Genomic DNA, 25,784 nt, shown 5'->3' with positions numbered 1-25,784 from the left:
ACCTCAAACAAAAGAGCAACGGAAACAGTTGTATAAGGGGAGGGGAAGGGAAGAGAAGAGAGTGTTAAAATCTTGATGAAAGGGATAGCAAAACTGGAGTAAGATATGACGCGAATTATCGATGGAAGTGTACAGGAAAGAATGCACCACATTTCAGTTTCTTTCAATACATCCGGCAGAACAATGCCAACTAGAAGTCGAAGCACATTGTCCGGAATAGGCAAATGTACAGAGAGAGAAAGTAGAGTAGGGGTAGCCAGAAGCTGGGGCGAGGGGGAAATAGGGAGTGACTGCTGATGGATATGTTTTTTTTCTTGAGGTGATTAAAAATGTTCTGAAATTAGGTTGTAATGATGGTTGCGTGGCTTTTGCAAGTGTTTAAAAAGTCATATATTCTCCACTTTAAAAACAGTTCCCACTTAACCTTTTCATATGTGTTTAGATATAGCTTGTTCATTGGTTGTCCTTATTCATGCTCTGTTTTGATTTAGTATTGGCCCATGTTTTATGCTTTATGTCCTCCACAGATTAGCAATCTTGTTTTGTATCACAGTTTTGATGGTGGCCTTGCTCCAGGATACTACTTCAGGTCTTGTTGCTATTATTTCTACTATGGATAACAAGAGCCCCATCCTAGCAGATAGGACACTGCCCTCCTGAAACTATTCTCCACCTGGCTCCAAGCCTGAGGGGGCAGGGGAATTATGCAGATACATTCAATCAGAGTCATGGAAATCAATTAGGCAGCATTTTAGACGAGTTATAAATTGCTAAGGCTTAACTTAGGATGGGGTAGGATTGAGAATGAAAAAGAAAGGAAAGAGATCTTGTGCAAGAATGGGCAGGGTGTTGTTTCAGATTACATCTGGAATAGAGTCAGAGTAACCAAAGATAAATCACATTTTAATTCCCAAGTGACACAACTTTTTGTCACAGTTCCTTGGAATTTCTACCGGAGGGTTATATATCATGATATAACACTTTACACAGTGCTTGGTATACAGTAAATCTAGGTAATGGTTTTGGCAAGGATTTTATGTTTATGTTTTGTTTTTACTTCTTCCCAGGAGACTCTTGCTTTCAAGTCAGTTCATTAATCATTATCATTCTCATCTACAGGAGGTAGGAATTAGTATCCTCATTTTGTAAATGAGACTACTGAAGATGAATGAGATTAAATGATTTGCCCAAGGCCTCCATGTTGGACTGTGATTTTGTAAAAAGGCAGAGCAAATTCTGTTAGTTCTACATAGGAGACGGGAGATCACAGCGGGTTGATAGAATCTAGAGGGGGCAAAATGGAGATGAGAACTTAGAAGTAGAAATGGAAACAATGAAGATGTCAAGAAAGGCAAAGTCAAGACAGGTGAGAGCAAGACCCAGCTTTGGGGATTTGGATTGGCAGGGCCAACCCTGCAAACCAGCTCAGCCAGAAGAAGGGCAAGGCACCTTCATTATGTGTCAATGCTTTGGAGTTTGAAGGAGGAAAGTGGAGAGTCCCTGGGAACCTAAGCAACCCAGGAAGAAGAGGGTCAACTATAGCAGATCTCATGGAAAAAGTATTTATGGAAGTATGTTTTTTACCTACTGCCATTGTGAATTGTCTGGCAGTTTCATCATGAGGTACAGAGCAGCAGGAAGGCTACTCAGAATCAATCTCATTTCTAGGGTGAAGACTCTTGTATGTCCTGATGAGTTGACTTTCATAGAAGAACAGCCTGCAGATAATAATGGGTTACAATAAACTTACTGCTCCTGAAAGAACCAGCAACTAGTTTGTCCTAAAACCAATCTTCCCTTCTGATAAGTCCCAATGCCATGTAACCATTGGATACTTATCATTTATTATATAATGAGTTACCTTTTCATATATTTATGCTATCTCTCTAACTTGACTATATATTCTACCAAGATAGAAGTAAATATTCCTTCCTCATTTTCCTATGGATATAAATTTATACATTGTACCTATTTAATCAAATACTTGTTGGATACCTGCATCAAATGCAGACATGGCTCCCCCCAAAATGGGCTTTGTAGGAGCCTGTGTGGCAAAGATTAGGGTTTCTGGGAAGCCGAATCTGAGATGAAATTAAGAGCTCATTATGTTAATTAAGGTGCATCCTTGGATTCAACACCTCTCGAGGTAGGGGAAGGAAGCAGACAGGGCAGAGAAAGAAGTTGAGCTTCCACGGAGACCCATCACAGCTTCAGTGGATCTCATAGAGATTTCTAGAGCTAGAATGACCCTTCGGCATTTTCTCAGGTTGATTTGCAATGAACAGGCCCTTACACTCCCTCCTTGATCAGTTTTTGGCTGTGGGCTCCCTGTAAAGGGATGTGTCCTTGGGCAAGGCTGCTCTCTGTAACAGAGGCAATCCTTGGAAGGGCAGCCAGCTTATGGCCATCTGCCAACAGCTGAAGAGCAACAAGTTCTTCAGTGAAGGAAGGTCTGGCCAGTGCAGCACTGGGCTCATTTATATTAGGTAACTCCAGGTAAATGTAAGTGCATTTCTTAGAGGTGGGATGAGGTACTTTGAAGTACCTCACTGAGTTTAAAGGCAAAGGTATTGATACCCACAGTTATATTCATTATTTCTGGTTGAGTTCAATTACACTGAATTTGAGATGGCAGTTTGAAAATTTACTGTCAGTAACTACCAAAAAAAAAAAAAAAGAAAGAAAGAAAGAGCAGAGCATTGTCTTTGCGATTATGCTGGGACACTTTCAGAGTAAGTCCCCAAGATACAGGGTCCAAAAAAAATACTGACGTGGTACTCAATTGGGGTTCTTTGTAGTCTCTTTCTTAGAGAACTTCAGCTGCATGTTGGATGGAAAACAATATGAAACAAGGGAGAGAGAGAAGAAACAGAGTTTGTTAATATTCTCTGCTAGATTCTGCAGAGGAATCACTTTATTTTGCAGATGCAACTAGCTTAAGTTATGTAGCTAGAAGTTATGTAGCTAGAAAGCTGACTTGCACACTTAAAGCTAATGAAGAGAAATGCAGGTTTTCCAGGGTAGGTTCTTGGCACTTCTCTGCAAATAGGTAAAAGGGAATGGCAGATATTCAAGCTTAGGGAGCAAGCAGCAAGGACAGAGCCTTCCCCCTCTCTGTGTGTTGAAGTCAGCAGATAGCACACCTGCTGCTGCGTGGGTTCCTTCTGCCAAGCAGAGCAGCACAGCTGCAAGACACTCTGCTTCTGGCTCTGAGCTTTGCCTGTCTTCAGGGATGGAGCCCCTCCCAAGGCAAGTTCAACTGGGTTCTTTGGCAGCCGAAGTCTACACGGACCCTGCAGGGAGCGGTGGAGAAAAGTGAGTTTGACATGCTTGGAAATATTTAGATCTTGGATGTAAACTTCAAGGAAAATATTTACTCTGTTTGTTTTAATACCACAGAGGTTTGGATCCCGAGAATCTTCAGACGAGTACAAAAGGCTCTTGCCAAGGCACCAATTTAACAATTTGGTCAGTGACAAAAGGGCATCCTGTTTAACTAGTCTGAATTTAAATAGCATGTTTCCAATGTATTAGCATGTCTGTCTCATCTGTTTACAGAACTGTTTTCTTTAACCCCTGAATTTTGTGTTTGGTTTATGAATTTGCACAGAATCGAATACAGTTTTTTAATAGAAAGCAAGCAAAAAAGCGGGTCATCACATAGTTGAAAGAGTTGCTACCCCAGCATTGACAATAAACTTCCCACGATTACTTGACCATTCAGAGCAACCAGATCCTCGTAGAAGGCCACAAGCTCTCTTTACTCATGGCTCTTGGTGAAAAATTCCTTACTGTCTCTTTGCTGGTGCTGAGAAATACTGCAGAATGCTAAAGGACTGTCCAATTATATTTTTGGCGAGTGAATTATGATAAAAGAGAAGCCTTTTGTAAATGTGACTTGAAAAGTGGCATATTTTGTGTCCTCTCTTTGTGTTTTATGCAGAATCCCTACTGCAGGACACAACTTTCAGGACTCACACTGATTTCCCTTTAGTTTTCTGTTTTTGTTAGCCTGCAGCAGAGTGGGAAATAGTTACTGTAAAGGGACGTCTTAAGAAAACATATCAGTTATGTGCACAATATGTGTACATATATGGAGGAAAATAGACAAAAAAGGAAACTGGCATCACAATGCTCTCTCTAAGGGCCTATAAGGGATGAACTGGGACTCCTTCCTGCCTTCGGATAGCACATCAGGCAGAGAAAATGTTAACCATTTTTCAACTCTCAGAAAAGCAGATTTCATGATGTCATACAATGTCCTATTCCACTGTCGGATTGCTTCCCCACTTTGGCAATTAAAAATAATTACGCTTTTTTTTTTTTTTTTTTTTTTTTTGCTGTACTGCCAAGCCAATTTCTCCTATACAATTGTTTTTAGACATGGCGAATGAACAGCTGCTTTTCAATTATTGGACACAGTTGTATTTCAATTCTCTTTTAACAGCTGTGAAACAGAATTCCTATTCAGAATTTTATAACAGTAAACCACACAAAAAGACTACTGTTGTCTCTCTGCTAATGGAGATTTGTGTCCCACTTCTTTTTCAGTACCATTTCCCAGATGCTGTCTATTATCTTTCCTCCATCTTTGCTTGACTGTTACTACCATGTGTATGATTCCAACCAAGTCTGATGTCTGCTGATTAAACTTTCTTTACAATACCTTGGTCAATTTTTCCCTCCATCAGAAGAGAAAGTTATCCCACTTCTCCTAACCAGTTGACAATTAGGTGAAGAAAGAATTTTAATACCTAAATGGTCATTCTGTCACTACCCACTATTGTCACATTTCTTCTCAGTTGGATATCAGTCATAAGAACAATTAGAGTGGGAAAAAGTCAAACATGTAAAAATTTATATTTGCTAATAAACTAATTTGCGTGGGAGCCATTAGAGAAATATAGACTCATCTGCTTTGCAGCAGCTTAGAACAGACAGAGATCTACCAGGCCAGTTAGTATAACTCTAATGCCTTTCATCTTGGAGAAAGGAAAACAAGCTAGAGTGGTTAAGTAATTTTTGTTTTCAGATAACCCATCTCTGTTGTAGCTTAGATATCCTAGAGCTCAATTCCCCAGTTTTAGTAGCTTCCTTATTCTGTTTTTTGGTGTTTTTTTTTTGGACGGAGTCTCGCTCTTGTTGCCCAGGCTGGAGTGCAATGGCTCATCTCAGCTCACTGCAACCTCTGCCTCCTGGGTTGAAGGTTCAAGTGATTCTCCTGCCTCACCCTCCTGAGTAGCTGGGATTACAGGCAAGTGCCACCACTCCTAGCTAATTTTTTTTTTTTTTTTTTTTTAAGTAGAGACGGGGTTTCTCCATGTTGGTCAGGCTCGTCTCAAACTCCCAACCTCAGGTGATCCACCCGCCTCGGCCTCCCAAAGTGCTGGGATTACAAGCGTGAGCCACTGCACCCAGCCATCTTCCTTACTCTTTAACAAATGGTAATCTAAAATCAGAGAAAACATGGTTCTGAAACATTGGAAGGTAAACTAAGAGAACTATATGTTGCCATTCAGCTGTAATAATAATTCTCCTAGTCTCTAGGCCAGACTGAATTTCCATCTGGTAGAGATTTATGCATTAACTGTAATACTTGATTTCCCCTTGAAGTTCAAATCTCTTTGGGAGGTATTAATTTTATCTTATTTAGGCATTTATACAGAGTATGAACTAACAATCTGAGAGCATGTTTTGATAGGCTGAAAGAAGGAGATGCATGAGGGATTTATACAATGCCATTTAATTTAAACTTATAAATGTAATGTTAATGGCTGTGTATTAGTTTTCTATTGCTGCTTTAGCAAATTACCACAAACTTAGAGGCTTAAATAATACAAATTTATTATCTTCTTGCTCTTAGTTTAGATGTCTGAAGTGTTTTTCATTGGACCAAAATCAAGGTGTTGGCTGGGCTACCTTCCCTTCTGGAGACTCTAAGGAAGAATCCATTTCCTTGTCTTTTCCAGATCCTAGAGGCTACCTGCATTCCTTGGCTTTTATCCCCAGTCTTCCATCTTTGGAGCCAGCAACAGTGAGTTGAGTCCTGATATGGCATCACTGTGATCTCCTCTGCTGCTCCTTCTTCCATTTTTAAGGACCATGTAATTACATCGAGCCTACGTGGATAACCCAGGATAACCCCTCTCTTCTAAGATCAGCTGTCAAGCAACCTAAATTCCATTACAACCTTAATTTCCCCCTTTCAGCCATATAACTTAATATATTCACAAGTTCCAAAGATGAGGAAGTGGACATCTTTGAGGGTGTGTCGTCATTCTGCTTAACACGGAGTCTAAGAGAAAAGCTACAAATATCAATGACTTAACTAAATAATAAGTTTATCTCTTATTAACATTGGGAGTTTCTGGTAGAGCAATCCTCTAAGTGACTATTCAGGGACTTAGGCTCCTTTCATCTTCTGCATCTGCCTTCCTACTGAGCTTGAAAGCCTTCCCTGTCCAGTTAATACATGAAGAAACAGAGAGAGGCTTTTGTGTGTGTGGTTTTATGCACCAGGCTTGGAGGCAGTGAAAATTATTTCTCCCTATATTTTCATTGACAATACTCAGTTATGTGTCTATACCTAAGTACAGTGGAAGTTAGGAAATATAGTCTATCTATGTGCTTGGGACATGAAGAAAACACATTTGATGAAGAGCTAGTCAGTCTGTGCCAATTCTGTCCATTTGTTCACCAAATATCTATTCCATTTTTCCTGCCACACATGGAACACAGGTGTCCTTTCTGAAGGTGGAAAACTAAAGGTCCCAACAAGTCATTGCAGAAAACTTAAAGTCCAGCATCCTTGAGTGATGCTCATCTCTCTAGACCAGAATTGAAGTGGCTTCTTTGAGCCTACAAATGATACATATTTATACACACACACACACACACATGCACACAAACACACACATGCATACATATACCATGCAGGGAAGATACATAGATACAGGAAAACATTTTAGACACTTGTTTGGTAAAGGAAAAAATGAGAGGCATGCAGCTGTTACTGAACCATAGCAATTTTGAAATCATGTTAGGCACATATTAAGGGTCCTATTATTTGGCTGGGAAAAAATCTTTCATTTATTCCTAAATTATGCTCCCTAGAATCTCCTTTCTTCACTGTTCTCCATGGTTACTGATTCCAGCCTCTGAGAGATTCTTCTTTGTCTATCTTTCCCCTGACCTTCAGGAAGTGGGATTGGAGATTATATTTGGTGCTGATAAAAGTTGGGGGACCCAGCACTAATCTTAAAGCTTAAGAAGTCAATACTTTCAGTCCATGCTCATAGAATCCTTAGGGAAACAATTTTCCCCAAACTAACAGACATTGCAATTGTCTTGTTTCTAGTCAATTACATGTGCCAATAACTACATTTGAAGTTTTCTCATTGTGATAATTCTCATGACTGATTTATTTTTTGCTTCCTCACATACACCGTTCTAAGCCACTCCCAACCTCCCTAAAGCTATCTGAAATAATATTTTTGAATACTGTTTCCTTAGTCTAATCTTTATATTAAATTGTCTGTTTTTTACCAATAATTTTATTTGATTGTTGTCATTCAGAGCCTTTTTCAATTTATCTTAATTAGGATGCAGAAGCACTCAGGTTTATTAACTCTAAAAGTTATTGATCTCTGGATACATATCCACTTCAATTTCTGCTTCAAAATAAGTCTGTTTTTGTCTGTGCTCATCTCTTTCTTGTAATACATTGCTAAGACAGGCCAATAGTAGCAAATAGGCGCTGTTACTCTCATATCAATCTCTTGTCCTCACGTCCAAAAACTACAGGCTTATAGGCTCATGAGGTGTGTTGTGCCTTTCTATTTAATGTATGAAGTGGTTTTACCATATGTTTTGCCATGAAACAACGTGACCTGAACCTTCATTGTTCCAGGCTCATCTATCAGCCTCCATGAGGCTATCTGAAATAATATTTGTGAATACTTATTTCCTTAATCTGATCTCTATCCTAAGGCTGTGTTTTAGGTTCTCGGATCCTTCCCTTTTCAGGGACAAATGGAAAAAAAACAACAAGGATCGCTTGTGGGATATTGTGATAAAATGGGCCTGAAATTGATTAACATCTTTTCTGCCCACATTCTGTTGGTCACAATTAAGTCATATGGCCATATTTAATTGCAAAGTGTGATAGAAAATGTGTGTGTGTGTGTGTGTGTGTGTGCCCAGTGGGAAGTGGCAATGGATTTTAGTGAATATGTGCAGTCTCTGTCACACCAAAAAGTACAAAACTAAGTATCTGGGTATGCCAAATTCAGCTATATTGTTAGACGGTATTGCTTAGAGCATTATGAACTATTATTGATAGTTATTGAACATTTAACAGCAAAAGATCTGTTGATAGTATGATATCAATGTGCAGACGATTTAAAAATCTTGAGGCATTCCAACTATCATACACAAATCAGAGGCAATTCATTTACTTAAGCTCATTATTGACTACCTATTATGTATTGGACTTTATGTTATGTGCTATGCAAATAAAAAGCACAGGATATATCTGTAACCTCAAAAAGCTCTCAGTATTCCAGAAGAGGCAAACATACACACAAGTAACTAAAACACATTTTTTTTTGTTCTATTATGCAGTTATAAACATTATATAGGAGCACAGAAGAGGGAACTACTATGTCTAGTCTTATTTTAGAAAAAAAGAAAACAGAGACAGCAAGAAAATAGTAACTATTAAGAATGCTGTGGTTTGTTTTTGTTTTTGTTTGGTTTTACTATGTAAATGAAGTATCTCATCAAATAAGGAAGACTTTATGAGCAGGGAGTTATCAAAATGCTGAACATGGCTGGGCGTGGTGGCTTATGTCTGTAATCTCAGCACTTTGGGAGGCCGAGGCGGGCGGTGACCTGAGGTCAGGAGTTCGAGACCAGCCTGGCCAACGTGGTGAAACCCTGTCTCTACTAAAAAATACAAAAATTAGCCAGGCGTGGTGGCAGGCGCCTGTAATCCCAGCTACTTGGGAGGCTGAGGCAGGAGAATCGCTTGAACCTGGGAGGTGGAGGTTGCAGTGAGCCAAGATCGCGCCATTGTACTCCAGCCTGGGAAACAAGAGTGACTTTTGTTTTGAGACTTTGTCTCAAAAAAAGTGCTGAACATGCTGCCCTGAAGAAGCAAAACCCAAAGGTGTTCAAAAAGGTCAGTGGTTTGTCTAATTCAATGTTTTGGGGAAGATATCTTGAACTCTTAAAATCCAGAACAATATTTAAAGTAAGAAAAGAAGCAAAGCCATTTTTTCCTCTTTGGTGGTTGTTATTGTTGACGTTGAAGAGTAACTGGAAAGAATAAGTTAAATGGTCAAAAGTTTGTTTTTGAGATGCCTGCAGTATGGCACTTGGGCAACCTCCCATGATGCTAGATCCCTGTTGGGTCTGACGAAGGCAGACATTCATTAAGCCTCTCACCACCAGTGGTTGGATCCCATCCACTTCATGCAAGTAGACAACCACAAATATTTTATTCCGTATATCAGTACCAGAAGCTAGGAGCATGGAATGCACACAGTATGCTTTGAACCTCATAATTGTTCCTTGTAATAATAAATTTTTACATTTGAACCTGTGAGTTATCAAGGAAAAAAAAACAAAAAGCCACTTTGGTTAAGGGATAGACTTAAAATAACAGGAATTATGGAAATGGAAAAACACCACTTTTCTTTGTTGGCCCAAGGATTTATGTGTGGGGAAAAAATGATTCAGAGGTGATGGCCTTTCTTGGACATTAACAAACTGTAGAGGAGTTTGCGTCCCTGACAATGGATGGTGTGTAAAATCTAATGGTGGTGGGGGTGGGAGGAAGAGGCTGGATGTGGCAGAAAAAGAGAGGCTGAGCTTAGGCAGTTCTGTACTTACAAAGGGAGAAATTGTTTGGATTTTTTTTCTTTTTTGGAAAGAATATCTATTGTTAAAAGTCACTTCAGCCTTTGCTAGAGAGTGAGAATTATTGGGCTTTAAAATATTAATAGAATATGAATATTGATGAAAAGTGAAATATCCTACAAACAACAGGCTTTTTCCAGCCAATTTGTTATACTCAACTCATGCTGATCGGATTCTGAGCTTTATACAAATAAACTTTAGATGGAAAATAAATCAAACATTTAAACATTAGAAATCTCATGACAAAAGAATAGAGAAACAAATAGACATTTCTTTCCTAAGAGTTGAAATTAAAGAAAAAATTGACAGTTGAAATTTCAATACATTAAAAAATTTCTAATGTAAAAACTTATTTTCTGTTGAAATGCAAACCACATATTACAGTGATAGTTACATTACATAGGGGATTGAGTTCATCTCTTAATGCCTCATGCAAATTTATAAGAAAATAATTAGCATAATTAACAATAATTTATTGGTCGATGTTATAGTAAATGTATAAATGAACAAATAAAAATAGCAGATATGCTAATGGAAACTGTTTAATTATGCTAATGGAAACTGTTTAATTATGCTAATAATAAGAAAGTATCATAAATTAAGATGTTATTTCACATGTTAAATTATGGTAAACACAGAATGTTTAAAGCTAGCAAGAGTATCATTGGCCTGATTATCCTTCACTGATGATGATATTATAAATTGGTAAAACTGTTTTAGGATGCAACTTGAAAACGTGTGTACTTGTTGATTGAATAAGCTGAATTTAGTGGATGAAATTGTGAAATGATTGTATTTTTCTTCGCAACAGCCTGTTAAATTCTGTGTTGAATTTTCCATCCTTGCCCCTGGACAAAAACTTCTGATAAATTAATCGTTAGGTTACTAGGCTGATATACAAAAGCGTAGTCAAAATTAAGAAACAAAACAAAACAAAACCACAAAATCTTTTATTGTCTCATCCTCTTTTAAGCTTCTCCCCTGGACCCCTGATGTGGGACTTGGAAAATTACAGTAAGGAAAGTAGATACTTCATTATTTTCCCACTTTATTCTTTCATCTTCCCTTACTTAAGATGTTATTTCTTGACCCCCTCTTGGTGATGTTGGGTAGATAAGAGAAACCAGGGTTGAAAAGTTACTTATCAATCAACACAGTTGTAATCTGGAGCCAGACAGATACCTAAATGCTGTCTTCCTACTGAGGATATTTTGTAGGTTCTTCGAAAAAGCCAGTGAAAACAATCTGCTGTATTATTCACTGTCTTGGGCAGTGCCCCAACTAGCTGGCTATGAATGACATCCACCTGAACCCCTGCTTCTTGGGTAATCTTTCTATAGCCTCTTAGTGCTGTCGTCTGTTAGCCCTCGCAGGTAAGCCACATGTTGGGATCCTTTCCGGGTAATTTATGCCTCGCTACCCTCTGTAGGGTCCACACTGGCTCCACTTTTTCTCCATGTTCAGCCATCAGGACTATTTCCAGCCAATCTCCTGTCTTTAAATTTTGCAGGCAAGAGCTGGTCTCTTTGTTTTCCAAATCCCTCACATATCAAGATCTAAATTCCCTCACTTGGCCTGAGGTTAGTTAAGAAAGTATGAAGGAAGGAAAGAGAAATGCTGAATAATGCTGACAAGTGTTCCAAAAAAATAATTGATCAATTCCCCTAATGAATGCTTACCTTTTGTTGCATAAGGGAAGGCAGGTGATGGACTAAGAGCAGCTGAATCTGTTTTGGGAAAGCCCTTTTGCAGCTCACATTTAAAAGATCGGGCATCTCTCTTCAGAAGGTACAGTAATTATTGCATACACTTTTGAGCTTTGAAATCCTAGCCCAAACTGAGACAATGGAAAAGTCCCATTTAGATGTTACACATTTTAAAAAATCTTCAGAATTTCCAAACCTTTTAGCCTCTAGGGGAAGAAAACAGAAACAACTAAATTATGTAAAAGCTTGGTGCATTAAGATAGTAATTATAGTGTTAATTTGAAAACTATAAAATTTGAAAATGAGAATTTGAAAGTAATTCAATATCTCATAATAGGAGAATAGTTAAGAAAGGGCATATCTAAATTAAAGAAAACCTACCTTCTAAAATAATGAGCTATGTTATTGTGCGGGAAAATATAATACAACATTGAGTTGGAAAAATGAGACATAAAATTGTATTTACACTATGTTTATAACTACGTAAGGTACATATTTAAGAGGTTTGGGTCAGGAAATAAAACAACTAGTTGTCTATCACAGCCCTGGAACTTGGTAGCTCGGTAACCTTAAGGACATTATTTAAAGTCTCCAACTTATCTCTCTAAAAAGAAGATAATACTTTCTGTTGTTTTCATGAGACTTACATGCGCTAAAGCATTGCCTGGCACTTAGTAATTAATTAAAAAGCTCAATTAAAAGACTGAAAAGGACACACAAAAATGAAAATAGGAGTGACGCTAAAATGATTTAAAATTCTTTTACATTATTTGTAATCTTCCCATAGTGCTGTTTTGTTACTTCCATAATTAAAAACAAACTAAAAAAGCTGAACAGTAGGGGGACAATATATTGGTGACACCAACCCACAAACATGTAGGAGATCTAAACAGGAGGTTGCACCAAATTGAGGCTTCCTCATATATCACAGACAAAATTGTTTTCCCAAGATACTGTGTTAACCAATCAATTCAATGCTCATTCCAACCAACTGGCATGTTCTAGTAACCTTTGTATCACCTGGGTATCATTGGCATAGATTTTAGACATACGTTACAGCAGTTCACTTTACTTTCTTTGTAGTCCATTTCTGTCAAGTTACAAAACCCAAATAAAATATTTCAGAAACAAACCAGGGCTATTATCCAGTTTATGAGCATTTAGATAAAAAGGGAAAAATCACAACCCCCTGAAGCAGGCTTAATTCAAACAAGAGAGTATATCTTGCAAACCATTCGATAATTTTTATTACAGTGTTTGATATGCTCTTCTTATCTAGACTATAATCTGCAAATGAATTGGGTATTAAAGTAAACCACTTTTGAAAGTTTGCAAATAAACTCTCTCCCTATATATTATCACTCTTTTATTTGCTCTTATTTGGACTAATAAAGATGAAAACATTATGTGCCTTATTTCAAACCAGTAAGAGAGCCAAAGAGAACTTTGAAAAATGATGTAAAGGTTGAAAATTTAAAAGTGCTTCCTTTAGTGGGTTTTGGACAAGAACCTTGACCATATCCCAGAAATATATAATTGATTCACCTAAGCTTGTTTCTTAAAGACTAAGTAAAACTATTATTCACATAGGTACTTCTCATATGGCTTTATGCTGTTGCTTCTCGTGATAACTTAAAATAATTTTTAAAATCCATATTCTCAGATTTGAGGTGAAATCTGAACAAGTGCAATTACGTGTCTTTCTTCATAGTTACACGTGGATAAACAACTAAAAATAAACCCCAAATTAAAAACATTTTAAACGCAATATTGGAGGATTTTCTTCCATTAACTCTTTATTACTTAAAAGACGGTGAATTGTGTCTGGAACCTTGTGGTCAACTATTTTAAAATGAACATAGAATTGGGGGTAGTAGGTCATTGATATTTCTGATTTTTAAAAATTTGAGTTTAGTAGTGTATCAATCAAATGTTGCTAGAAAACATTAAGATCTGAGTGTCATACAACTATAAGCATTGATTTCTGAGTTATGGCAGCTGGGTGGGAAGGGTACATCTTGGCTGAGATCAGCTGGTCTTTGGTTCCAGCCATGTATTCGGATCAGTTTTGCTCCAAGTGTTCTCAGCTTTTGAGAGTAGTAGGCTGGATGGGGAATGTTCTCATGACGTGGGATGAAAGGTCCCAAAGATCATGAGAGAAAAAAAAATGCCACTTAAGGCCTAGGCCTGGAATGTAGGCCATTCCCATCCCATTATTGTAAGTTACATGCCCAAGTGTTGCTAATGCCTATTCCTCTCTGAGAGATGAGAAAGTATGGAATGAACATTCCTGAATAACAATTTAATCTCCCACAAGTGATACATATTGTACTTCATGTTCCTACAATGTTGTCATAAACATTTTCACCCAGTGACTAAATTCTCCTGCTTCTTTTCTCTTTAATGTCTCTTCCTACTTCTCTAGTTTCTTGGGTTACGAATGCCACATATCTCCCTTAAACTATTCCAATGATCTCCTTCCCTGTGCTTTCATGGACTTAACCGTCATCTTCTAAAATACTGTCATTAACTCTGTAATGTAAAACTGGGGCATATTATTCTATTCCTCATAATTCAGTGACTCCTTATCATAATAGGTGGGCAAATTTTCTTAAGGTGGAATAGGTGACCCAGTCAAACTAACTTATACATGGAAAAATGACTAAAAAACAACCCCCCAAATAAAAACCTATTAAATATAATATTTGAGAATTTTCTTCTGTTAATTCTTTATTACTTAAAAGACTGTGAATTTTGTCTGGAACCTTGTGGGCAACTATTTTAAAATGAACACAGAGTTGGGGGTATTAGGTTATTAACATTTCAGATTTTTAGGAATTAGAGTTCAGTGGTGTATTAGTTTGTTTTCATACTGCTATAAAGAACTGCCTGAGACTAGGTAATTTACATAGGAAAAGAGGTTTAATTGACTCATAGCATGGCTGGAAGGCCTCAGAAAACTTACAATCATGGCGGAAGGTGAAGAGGAAGCAAAGCACCTTCTTTACACAGTGGAAGGAAGGAGAAGTGCTGAGCAAAGGGGGAAGAGCCCCTTATAAAACCATCAGATCTTGTGAGGACTCACTCATCATTATGAGAACAGCATGGGGGAAACTAACCCCATGATTCAATTACCTCCACCTGGTCTTTCCCTTGACACGTGGGAATTATGGGGATTACAATTCAAGATGAGATTTTGGGTGGAGACACAGCCAAACCATATCAAGTGGTATATCAATCAAGTTTTGCCAGAAAACAATAAGATCTGAGTATCATATCATACAACTATAAGCATTGATTTCTAATTTATGGCAGCTGGGTTAGAGCTTCTGCTCTAATTTCTGCATTACATTTTAGACATCCATGATCCTCTCATGATTTCATACACCTTGATGCCCCTGTCTCTGCAATATTATCTATCTGTAGTGTCTTCTTCCAATGGTCCATGAGTCAAAGTACTCCTGATCCTCCAATTCTACCTCTTGTCTGAAATTGAACCAGTCAGGAGACACTAGGTTAGGAAGCAAATGACAGTGGCTTATAACCACAACATGTATTTCCTGCTTACATTACATCCCCATTGCTGACTGGTTTTAGAACTCTTCATTCCAGCCCAGACTAATGGAGTAAATCTTATCTATTTATTTCACCTTAGGGAAAATAAACATAGTGAAGCATGTTCTAGCTCTTAAAACTTGTGTTTGCCACTACCACACTCATATTTCACTGGCTGAGGCAAGTCACATATACATGTCAGAGTTCAACAGGATGAAGGTGTAAAACTCTTCCTCAAGAGAGAAGGACATCTCAATGTGAGGCAGTAAATATTTTGAAGAGTATCAAAATCTACCACAGAAGTGGCCCTTTTGTCTTCCTGTTAAAGATTTCTTTTACTATGTTACAATAATAATTAATATAACTATCACTTGCTGAAATATCTATCTATTTTTATTGATATCTATATATCTTTATTAATCACTCAGTTCATTGAGTACTTTTTCTACTTCCCACATAACTTCAGGCAAAAGCATTACTAATTTTTTTACTACAACATAATGAATTGCCTCTTTCTCTAGCTTCCAACATTTGCTTCATTTGCCTGTGAGCCCTCACCTGTAGCTTTAGGAAAAACCACAAGGCTTCTATTGACGGTGTGTTCGAGGCACTACAGACTGTCACTAACACTTTCGTCAAAGCCCATTGCTCAGTTCTAAAGCCACTTCCACATTGCGGGTTGGTATTTTGCCACCATCTCACTGTTAATATTAACATATGATAGTTACATATTACTCTGTAACAAATTACTACAAAACTTAGCAGCTTAAAACAACAAACATTTATTATTATCAGTTTCTGAGGGTCAGGAATCCAAGAGTGGATTGGCTGGCTGCTTCTAGCTCAACGTCTCTTGTGAGGTTGCATTCAAGCTGTTACTGGGCCGCAGTCATCCGAAGGCTTGACTGGGGCTGGGAGATCTGCTTTCAGTATCACTCATGGGGTTGTTGGAAGGCCTCAGTTTCTGCTGAGTGTTATCCAGAGGCTCCAGTTCCTCACCACATGGGTCTCCCCACAGTGCTGCTTGAGTGTTCCTCAAGACCTGGCAGCTGGTTTCTCCCAGGATGAGAAATCTGAGAGAGATGTCCAAGAGGGAAGCTTCAGCCTTTTATAACTTACTGTCAGAAGTACCAACCATCAATTCTGCCATATTCTGTTGGTCACACAAACTGTGATACAGTATATGGAAGGACTATACAATATTAGGAGATAAGGATCATTGGGAGAATGATATGGTAGGCTGGCTTTGACAAATAGTATTTTTTTCAACCTTGAGAATCCAGAGCTATCAGAGAAACAAAAATGACTTTAATGTGACTAGTTTAGTTGACTATTTATATAGTTATTTAAAAAAATCTCTTTTACCTGTGTGCTAGCCCCTATGATAGCCGCTGGTCATGTAGAAATGAAAATGTTTCTTTCTTTGAGGACATTACAAACTATTAGGGAAATAAACATACACAGTTATGTATCACATAATTTTGTTTCATCAACAATAAACTGCATATACAACAGTGACCCCATAAGATTACAATAGTGTATTTTTACTGTACTTTTTCTATGTTTAGATACACAAATACTTACCACTGTGTTACAATTACCTACAGTTTTAAGAACAGTAACATGCTATACAGGTTTATAGCCTAGAAGCAGTAGGCTAAACCATATAGTCTAGGGGTATGGTAGGCTATGCAATCTGGGTTTTTTGTGAGTACACACTATGATGTTTAGATAACATCATCGCCTAATGATACATTTCTCAGAACGTATCCTCGTCATAAAGGGATGCACCACTGTGCAGAAGTTAAAAATTACTTTATACATTAATTGCTGTAATAGAATACCTACATATCATAATGAGAGTCAAAATTACAAGTGGTTAAAGACTTCGACTTTTGGAGTCAGATCACAGAATTTTGATTCCAAGCTTCACCATTTATTAGTTGTAGTACCTTTAGCAAATTACTTTACCATTCGTGACTCAATTTTTTCATTCACTAATACAGAAAATAATAGTGTTTTCCCATAGGGTTGATACAAATTTTAAATGACTTCTACAGAGATACATATATAGGGAGGTAGGTAGATAGATGATAGATAGATAGACAGATATGCTTGCAGGTATGTGAGTCAAAAGTTATTTCAATTTGAAAGAAGTGGTGTTCTTGTCATGCAGCGGTAGCAAATTTAGAAACATTGTCATTTGCAGTTACATATAAAATAGAATATATGTGCAATAAATTTGATAATCCAGCTAAGTTGTGACAATGATGACGTCAATTGCATGCATGGGTGGAAGAGGATACAAAGGCAGTTTTAGATAAAGAATTTCATCACTTATTGGAATAGGCATTTCCAATTTCTTGCTTATTCCCAACATTTGAGCTTATAATAGAGAATCAAAGAGGAACTTTTTTTTCTCTTTGTAAAAATAATGCCTTTAATTATCTGAAGAATATAAATGTGAAATGGATAATTTACTGTGTGGATATTTGTGTTTGTTAAAGTAAGAGTCTGGATATGATTGAAAATTAGCCATGCAACAATTCTAGTCTTTCTTATTGCCATCTAGCCTGCTTTGGCCAAGATTGTCATAAAAAGCTAGAAACATTGCATAGCCACTGTGATAATCTGTTCTGGTGGACCATCTATTTGCATGACCTTGGTTATAAGGTCATGCAATGTGCTAGAGTTGGTGGGGAAAAACTTGTGCCTTTGAAATGTAAGAGCACTTTTTATTCCCTCTGGTAGTTTTCCTGAAATTCTGTGAGTAGGACTTACCTAGCTTGATTCTTCATTACTTGGAAATCCTGAATAGTTTTTCTTGGAAGTAACCTGATGGAAAAAATTAAAAATGTTTCAGAAGAACTATTAATGCTGGGTGTTTTCTTTTTCTGAAGCATTTTATTTTTATTTAGACTTAGATCAAGAACACTTATGAGATTAAAGTTAGCTGATCCAGCATGACAAAAATTGTTTTTATCAGAATTTCAAACCATAGCTTTATGCATCGGTAGGCTTGACTCTGTTTTTAACAATTGTCTTTACCTTTCTCGCACTTTAAGAAGATAACAAATCAAAAGCTTTTTACTACAATTTTGCTTCAGATGGCGTGTTATTGCCTTAAAAAATAATATTTTCTAAGGAATGTTAAGGGAATGTTTTAAGAAAGCACTGACACGGTCTCCAGAATCTTTTCATAGCGGACATTTAGTCCCATTCTTGTTACCCTTAATCGTGGTTCCTTTTTAAAGAACAAGTACCAAATGTATGATGGGGACTTCCCAGAGAAAGGCTAGGTTCTATTACTGGGTTTCTGCAGGAAAAAAAAAAATCTATAGGAATATAATGAATAAACCCAAAGGAATTCCATTTTTTAAAATAAATTTTTTTGTAAACACTTACTATAGTCCTATCAACAATTAGATAAAATTTAGATGTTGAAATTCTCAAAATCCACCCATGGAAAAACATTTGTAAGATTTCAATGGTGTGGACAATGCTGTGGATTGGACAAAGGGAGAGCAGACTTCTAAAGTCCAAGGAGATCGCCAAGTAATTGGATGCTCTATGATGTGATTTAGTGCCTCTGCCAGAACAAGGCATCCAGGAATTAGTGTTGCCCTCTTTTAGTTTTACATAGGAGAATTTGTGGTGTAGAAAGAAAAGAAGAGACTTTGGAATAAAGCAGACCTGAGTACCATTGATTAACACCTTCAACTTCCACAGACTTCTGAATTGCCCCAAACATCTGGTTTTTTCACTTCTGAAACAAGGACAGAAATTAAAGGGATGTTGGGAAGTGAAATATCTAGCAGGGCTCTCACCAAGGTTAGTTGCCTTGCACTTGCTGTTGGTGTTTGTATGAGTTAGGTTTATATCTAATTTCTTAATGTAATTCACCAGAAGGTTATAGTTTTCTCCATGCACAAACAAGCTCCACAATGCTACAGAAAAATTTTATCCTCTGTGAAGAAGACAAAGGTCTTAGAAAGGTAAAATTTAACCTGTTTGAAAGTAGCTGTGGAATAGTGGAAAGAGAAATACTCATGCAATTCTAACCCAAGGCTTAGCCTGTCACCCTAAGCTGTCAGATCCATGGCTTCCTCCTTTATGTGATGAATTTAGTGAGATAAATTATTCAAAATATAGCAGATGATTAATAAAAGCCCATTATGAAAAATGAAAATAAAAATGAACTATAACTAACTGAAAATGAAGGATGCCTTCCCTCCTGATACATTTTTAACATAAAGTGAACAAAGACACTTAGAACCGTGGGGCACCTGCGCTCTTTCCTCTGTTTTTATGAATATATAACAGGAAAATGAGAAGGAGATTGTCATACATCATTTTTTTCTGAGTATGCTTTGTTACAGCAGCTTTACTAATTAATCCTGCTACAACCCAATATGTGGGTGAATTCTTCTGTTCAAAGCCTTTGGAACAACCAAGTGTGTCCCAACATGTTTTATTTCTCTTTTCAAGTTGCTACACGCAAGTCCTGATCTGTTTTCTTCTAGTTAGCATGTTGCTGCAGAAAAGGGCTTTATCAGCCTCATGAGTTTCAATATCAGATTGAATCTGCTGTTATGCTTACAGACAGATGACAGCAACTCCCAAGCAGCTAATGGTGTGTGATTTTGATCACATTCCCAGGACTGAAAGTGTGTTAGCATGAACCATTCCCACACATTCACCTTGTGCTCCTGTGACTGTGTCTTGAGACCAAAGACATACTTTTTGAGGGAGATTATACAGGTCCCATGTGGGGTAACAGGTCAAGTAAACATCTTGGAATGCAGCTTATGCTAGAAAGTCATTATTAAATTATTTGCCTCTCATGTGAAAGAACCTCAATGGGTGGTTTTAATAATGTATTCTAATTATTTTTCAGTCAAATGAAAATCAGTAACCAAGATACAAATTATACAGCAAAGATTCCACAGAAACAAATGAATGGAAATAACTGTGAATATGATCTTTTTGTGATTAAACATTTCTAACATGAATGTTCAGTTTTATATTTCTTCATATTTCAGTGATGAAAAAATTTTATTGTCTTTCAAATTTATTGTCCTTCAAATTTTATATGTCTTTCAAAGTCAGTCAACACTGACTTTGTTCTGAACCTTGAAGGTCTTGTTTGGTGCCCTGGTTTGAAGTCTGAACGAAAAGAAACCAATCATTATAAAACAATTTTCACATATTGTAAGATACAGTATTATCTGTACTTTAAGTCACTCACCTTGTTCTTTATTCTGAATTCTTTGGGAACACAGTATCATTTTTAGTAATAAACAAGATAAAGAGAGAAGTGACAATGCCAGAAAATAGAAAATCACTTGTTTACTTGGTTTACTAAATTTATTTATATAATATTATTTTCTTCTTGCTGTTTTTGTTTTGCTTTGTTTTAGTTTATACATGAAAGCAAACAAGGCATAATACCATGGCTCATAGTTTCAGATCATGCATTCCTGAAATTCCCAATCTTTTACAACAGGAAAACTTCTAAGATTGTATTTACAGTTGAATTTTACCCGGATAATATATACTGTGACTATAGCGGCTGAAAATGGAACATTCATACAGTTTTTTAAGTCCTGAGCCTATCAATCAAATAGGAATTATAGTGCAATCATTATTATCAAGTGAACTAACCTGCAAAATATACATTTAGACTGCCAAAAGTTTAGAAGGAACAAGGGGAACACATAGACAAAAAGAATCATCCCCAGCTAAAATAATTATCTATTTACAAAACTTCAAGCTCAGAGATATTTGGCCCAACTCATTGATGGGCATGTTCAGCATCTCCAGATATTTAGTTCAAGAAGCCCTGGTTTTCTTTTTTATGCTATTTTTTTTTTTTAGGAATTGGCATGTTCAGTTAAAAAAATCCAAAGTTTAATATTGGAAAAGCGAATCAAATTGGTTCCTGGAACTATTCTTTAGGCAGCCTCAATGTTCAGAGAGCCTGGATGTGGTGAGGTTAACACTGACCTTCAAAGTTGGAGACAAGCTCTTCCAGCCTAGTCGTCCACATGGATAATGATACCTGGAATCAGTGAAGTTACAAAAGATATACATTATTTGTATAAGTATCTGTACAAGGTTTCAAGAACACCTGGTAGTTTTTAGCTTTTCTTCCCTCACACTGCTGCCCCAGTATATTTTCTTTCAATGCAGAAACACCTTACGTTACAGAATGATGACAGTATGAAAGCTGTTCAGAACTGTAAATAATGATTTTCCATGCCAGTCTTTTTTTTGGTACATATATATGATAAGGCTGAGAGGAAACAATTAAAAATAATGTCTATTTTATTGCAACTAAGTTTATAGCCTTTCAATGTAGAAACTCCTGAAAAACTTGGAGAGGCATTCGAAAGACTCATAAAATGCCCTTTCATCTCAGTTCGAAAGTGAATGCATTTGTAGCCTTTCCGTTTTTGCCAAAAAAAAAAAAAAAAGAAAAAAGAAAAATTCTGAAATGTTTGCCCTTTTTTTCCCTCAGATGAGAGGTATAATGTCATAGTTGCTGAGGTCCTCTGGAAATTATTGAGATAACTTGAAATTTTGTTATTCTCCCTCATCTAGGAAATTCAATAAACAAATATATCTTTTAGGATGTGGCCGTGGGAACATGAATATATTGACTGATTTTTTGGAGAACTAAGGTGGAAAGAGTGTTCTTTATTTAGCTGCAGGTATCTGATATTTCCCTCTAAATAAACTCAGCCATAGACTTAAGACTTCTTAAAAGTTCATTTGTATGTCTGCCCACGTAATACATCTAAATCAGATTTTTTCAGTCTTGACTTTATTGCCATTCTGAGCCAGAATATTCTTTATGTGGGTGAGGGAGTGTTCTGTGTATTGCAGAATGTTTAGTGGCATCCTTGGCCTCTATTGACTGGATGCCAGTAGCTTCTCCAAGCCCCACCTCAATCGTGACAACCAAAAATGTCTCCAGACATTGTCAAATGGCCCCTGGGGGGGATATAGCCCTTGGATCAGAATCGTTACTGTAAATCTTGCAAAACAATAATACTTTACTACTTCTAAGGCTTAATATGTTAGTTATCTAGGATATATGGATATATATATATATTTATATTCTCTTATAGATAGTTTTTGTAATTCGTATGCAATTCTCTAAGCTCTTTGATTAGTCTACTAAAAGAAAGTGAAGATTGGCTTAAACGTAATTTTTTTTTCTATTTTATAACTCTTACAACATACCCTGTATGTCTGTTATATTTTGAAAACCTATTTTAATGTGTTGGCTGTCTGTTCATTATTGATAGAAACAATTTCTTGCCTTTACTACATCACTCAGGGGATCTTGGATCTTAGTTCAGGAACAGTGTTTTGCTGGGCCAGTTTCATGTGTGATCATGTCACTATTTTAAAATATATTTGCTGATAATACAGTCTTATGTACAGCTGTCCTCAAGAGATAGCCAACAACTGCCTCATCAGGATGGGCTTTCCATCTTCTTCTTCTTCCAGCACCTTTTTCTTCCTTCCATGATATAGATATATTGATCATGAGGAGAGGGCTCACCCCTCACCCGGAGAAGTAGTTAGGAAAGCAATATGCGGAAAGAAAGCCATGAATCTGACAAGAAATGTACTTAAGGTAAGTAATAAGATGGGGTTGCATTTTTATGATGTGCTACAAAAAAATTGTCCTCAAAAAATCTAGCTCTGGAAGCCAACCATTATTCACTTTGGGGGAGCATGCCATGCAAAAGATCTCCTGGTTTTGGGAAATCACACAGTGACCTATGTTGTTCCTGCTGCCTACTGAGGAACATGGACGCAGCTTCAGTCTAAGAAAGAACGTTCAATTGAGGCAGCCACTTTCTCTGGGCCAAATTACATTCTTCATAATCTCCCAAGTGTTATATTTAATTTACATTTGAAATAGAAAATATGTGAACATAGACTTTGGCTCACAAATTATTTCAGTTTTCTGAATTCAGGAGAATGTGCTTGTTGAAGCAGATGTTTCTGAATTTTATTTTATTACTGAAATTTCCACAAATATAAATCATTTAAAAATACATGATTTAAGAGTTTAATAACCTGAAAATGACCACCCAGCAAAGTTTTTGTATCTTTCCTCAGCATTTCTGATCATGTGTTTTCAAGAAAGCATTGAATTTTTTAGCAAAGCTTCTCATGCAGATAATCTCTTAAAGGTTTAAATCTCTTACGGAGCATAAGAAAAATAAAGTATTTTTTGACTTCAATCTAAATGGAATTCTGTACTCTTCACAAGCCCCTGAATATTTCATAACTCTGAAAGATGCAAATGTAAATTTCCTATGAATCCCGATTTTATTCAAAGATTGAAGCCCTATCACCTCACTTAGAACAAATTTCATCCATTAACAACTATCTTGCAGGTAAAGGGAAGCCAAATATAAGTAAAGTACTAACAAGGCCAATTATGTTTAGGTGCATGGATGATTAATCATAAAATTCACAACGGAGGACACTCTGTGGGTAAGGAATATGATTTCTTTTTGCAAATAATGTGGTATATGTATATATTTTTCTTCTCTTCTCCTTTCACATGCACTGTTTAGATTGTATATATGGAGATGAATACCCATTGTCCTTTGCACTTTCTGGATGATAAATTAGAAAAGAAAAATCCAAAGAATGAAGTTGTGCTATTTGTCCTCACTTCTGATGTGGGAAACTAGAGGAAATTAAGATGGTTAGTATTGCTATGATTTTTTCCCCCTGAACCCTAGGAAATAGGAATTTAAAGTCCTTAAATATATTTTCTATAATCAACGAATTATAAAGTTATTTTCACTAATCTTTTTGAAAATACAAATACAAGCCAGAGGTTCTTATTCATGGCTCATTTCTCAGGACTTCATAAGACCATGAAGCACAGTGAAACCCATATATTGAATAGGTCTTATGCAGTCTGCCTGCATTGACTAAACCAAACCCACTCATTCAAACTTTATCAAATATTTTTTATCCTTTACCATGTACCAGAAACAGGACAAGGGACGCAGAATATAGAAGTGAACCAAAGAAACAGTTCTTGTCCTCAAGAAGCTTATATTTTAGTGTAGCAGACAGAGGCACAAAGAATGTAAACCAATAAAGAGAAAAAGATAATTTAGATGGCAGTAAGTTATATAAGGAAAATTAAACAAGGCAATGGGATAGAAAACAATGACCAAGATGTAGAGAAAACTTTGGCTTGGGCTGTCAGGGCGTGACACTCACTAGAGAGATTCCATTTGAGCTGAGATATAATAAATAAAAATGATCTAAACATGTCGATTCAGGGAAAGACTACTTCAGGAATTGTAATCACAAAATCCTATTCCTAAGATAGGAATGGGCTGGGTGTCCTTGATTTAGAGAAGAAAATCAAAGTGTGTACTCTAGGAAGTAAGAGTAGGTCCTGCTAGGGACGGAACTGCGTTTCTTAAAAATGTGTATGTTGAAGCCCTCATCCGCACTGTTACTGCATTAGAGATATGGCCTTTAAGGAGGCAATTAAGATTAAATGAAGACTAAGAGCAGGGCACTAATCTGATATGATGGGTGTTCTTATAAGAAGAGACACCAGATCTCTCTCTCTCTCTCTCTCTCTCTGTCTTTCCATGCACAGGGAAAAGACCATGTGAGGACACAGTGAGAAGGAGACCATATGCAAAGCAGGAAGGAAGATCTCACTGGAACCAAAAACCAGCCCTGCTGGCACCCTGATCTTGGACTTCTAGCCTTTCTCAGAACTGTGAGAAAATAAATTTCTGATGTTTCAGCCACTCAGCCTGTGGTCGTTCGTTATGCAACCCTAGCAGACAAACAGGGACCTAGCTTAAGAACTGGTTAAAAATGAGGCCAGTGAGGAATTTGATACTCTATGGTTGGGAAAGTTTGATTTATTCTAAGTGCAATGGAATGGAGCTGGGGATATAAATTTTGGATTTATTGGCAGGTGAAACATATTTTAAAATAGACTAAAATTAAATTTCCTAAGGACAGAATGTAGACAGAAAAGAATCAAGGTTTTATGACCAAGATCCAAGTCACTCCAATATTTAGAGTTCTCCCAAGCATTTAAAGAAGGCTTACACGGATTCTATGTAGCATCTTCCAAAAAATAGAAATTCTTCACGGCATCTTTCCAAGTTGTTATATGAGGCCAAAATTACCTTGATATTATAACCAAAGACAGTACAAGAGAAAAAGCTATAGATCAATCTCTCACATGAACTTAGACATAACATTTCTAAACAAAATATTAGCAACTTGAATCCAGAAATATGTAAAAAAGAATTATGCAACATAGCCAAGTGGGATCTATTCCAGGTATGCAATGCTTTTAAATGTTTGAAAAAAAGTCAATATAATCTACCATATTAACAGGCTAATCACATGATCATATCAGTTGATGAAGATCAAATCTATGACAAAATTCAACATCTATTTATAATTTTAAAGAACCTCTCTAAAAATAAAAAATAGAAGGAAATATCCTCAAATTGATAAAGATCATTTACAGAAAACACAAAAGCTAGCATTATACTTAATGGTGAGAATCTGAATTAG

The 25,784-nt window shown here is 36.7% G+C and overlaps 1 long non-coding RNA gene across 2 annotated transcripts; it reads left to right on the top strand.

Annotated features, from left to right (window-relative positions):
* The first annotated feature begins 3,184 nt into the window (after nucleotides 1-3,184).
* LOC134758498 (uncharacterized) lies at nucleotides 3,185-25,000 on the top strand. Of its 2 annotated transcripts, none has more exons than XR_010133732.1 (5): nucleotides 3,185-3,315; nucleotides 5,864-6,034; nucleotides 22,728-22,830; nucleotides 23,786-23,919; nucleotides 24,841-25,000. It is a non-coding gene; the product is annotated as an uncharacterized lncRNA (long non-coding RNA). The 2 variants fall into 2 exon arrangements; XR_010133731.1 differs by having other exon boundaries at nucleotides 22,701-22,830.
* Nucleotides 25,001-25,784: the final 784 nt, after the last annotated feature.

Source organism: Gorilla gorilla, chromosome 4, assembly GCF_029281585.2.
Source record: "Gorilla gorilla gorilla isolate KB3781 chromosome 4, NHGRI_mGorGor1-v2.1_pri, whole genome shotgun sequence".
NCBI classification, from domain to species: domain Eukaryota; kingdom Metazoa; phylum Chordata; class Mammalia; order Primates; family Hominidae; genus Gorilla; species Gorilla gorilla.
Note: the sequence above shows the minus strand (reverse complement) of the source record. Positions and strands in the feature narration are given on the sequence as shown.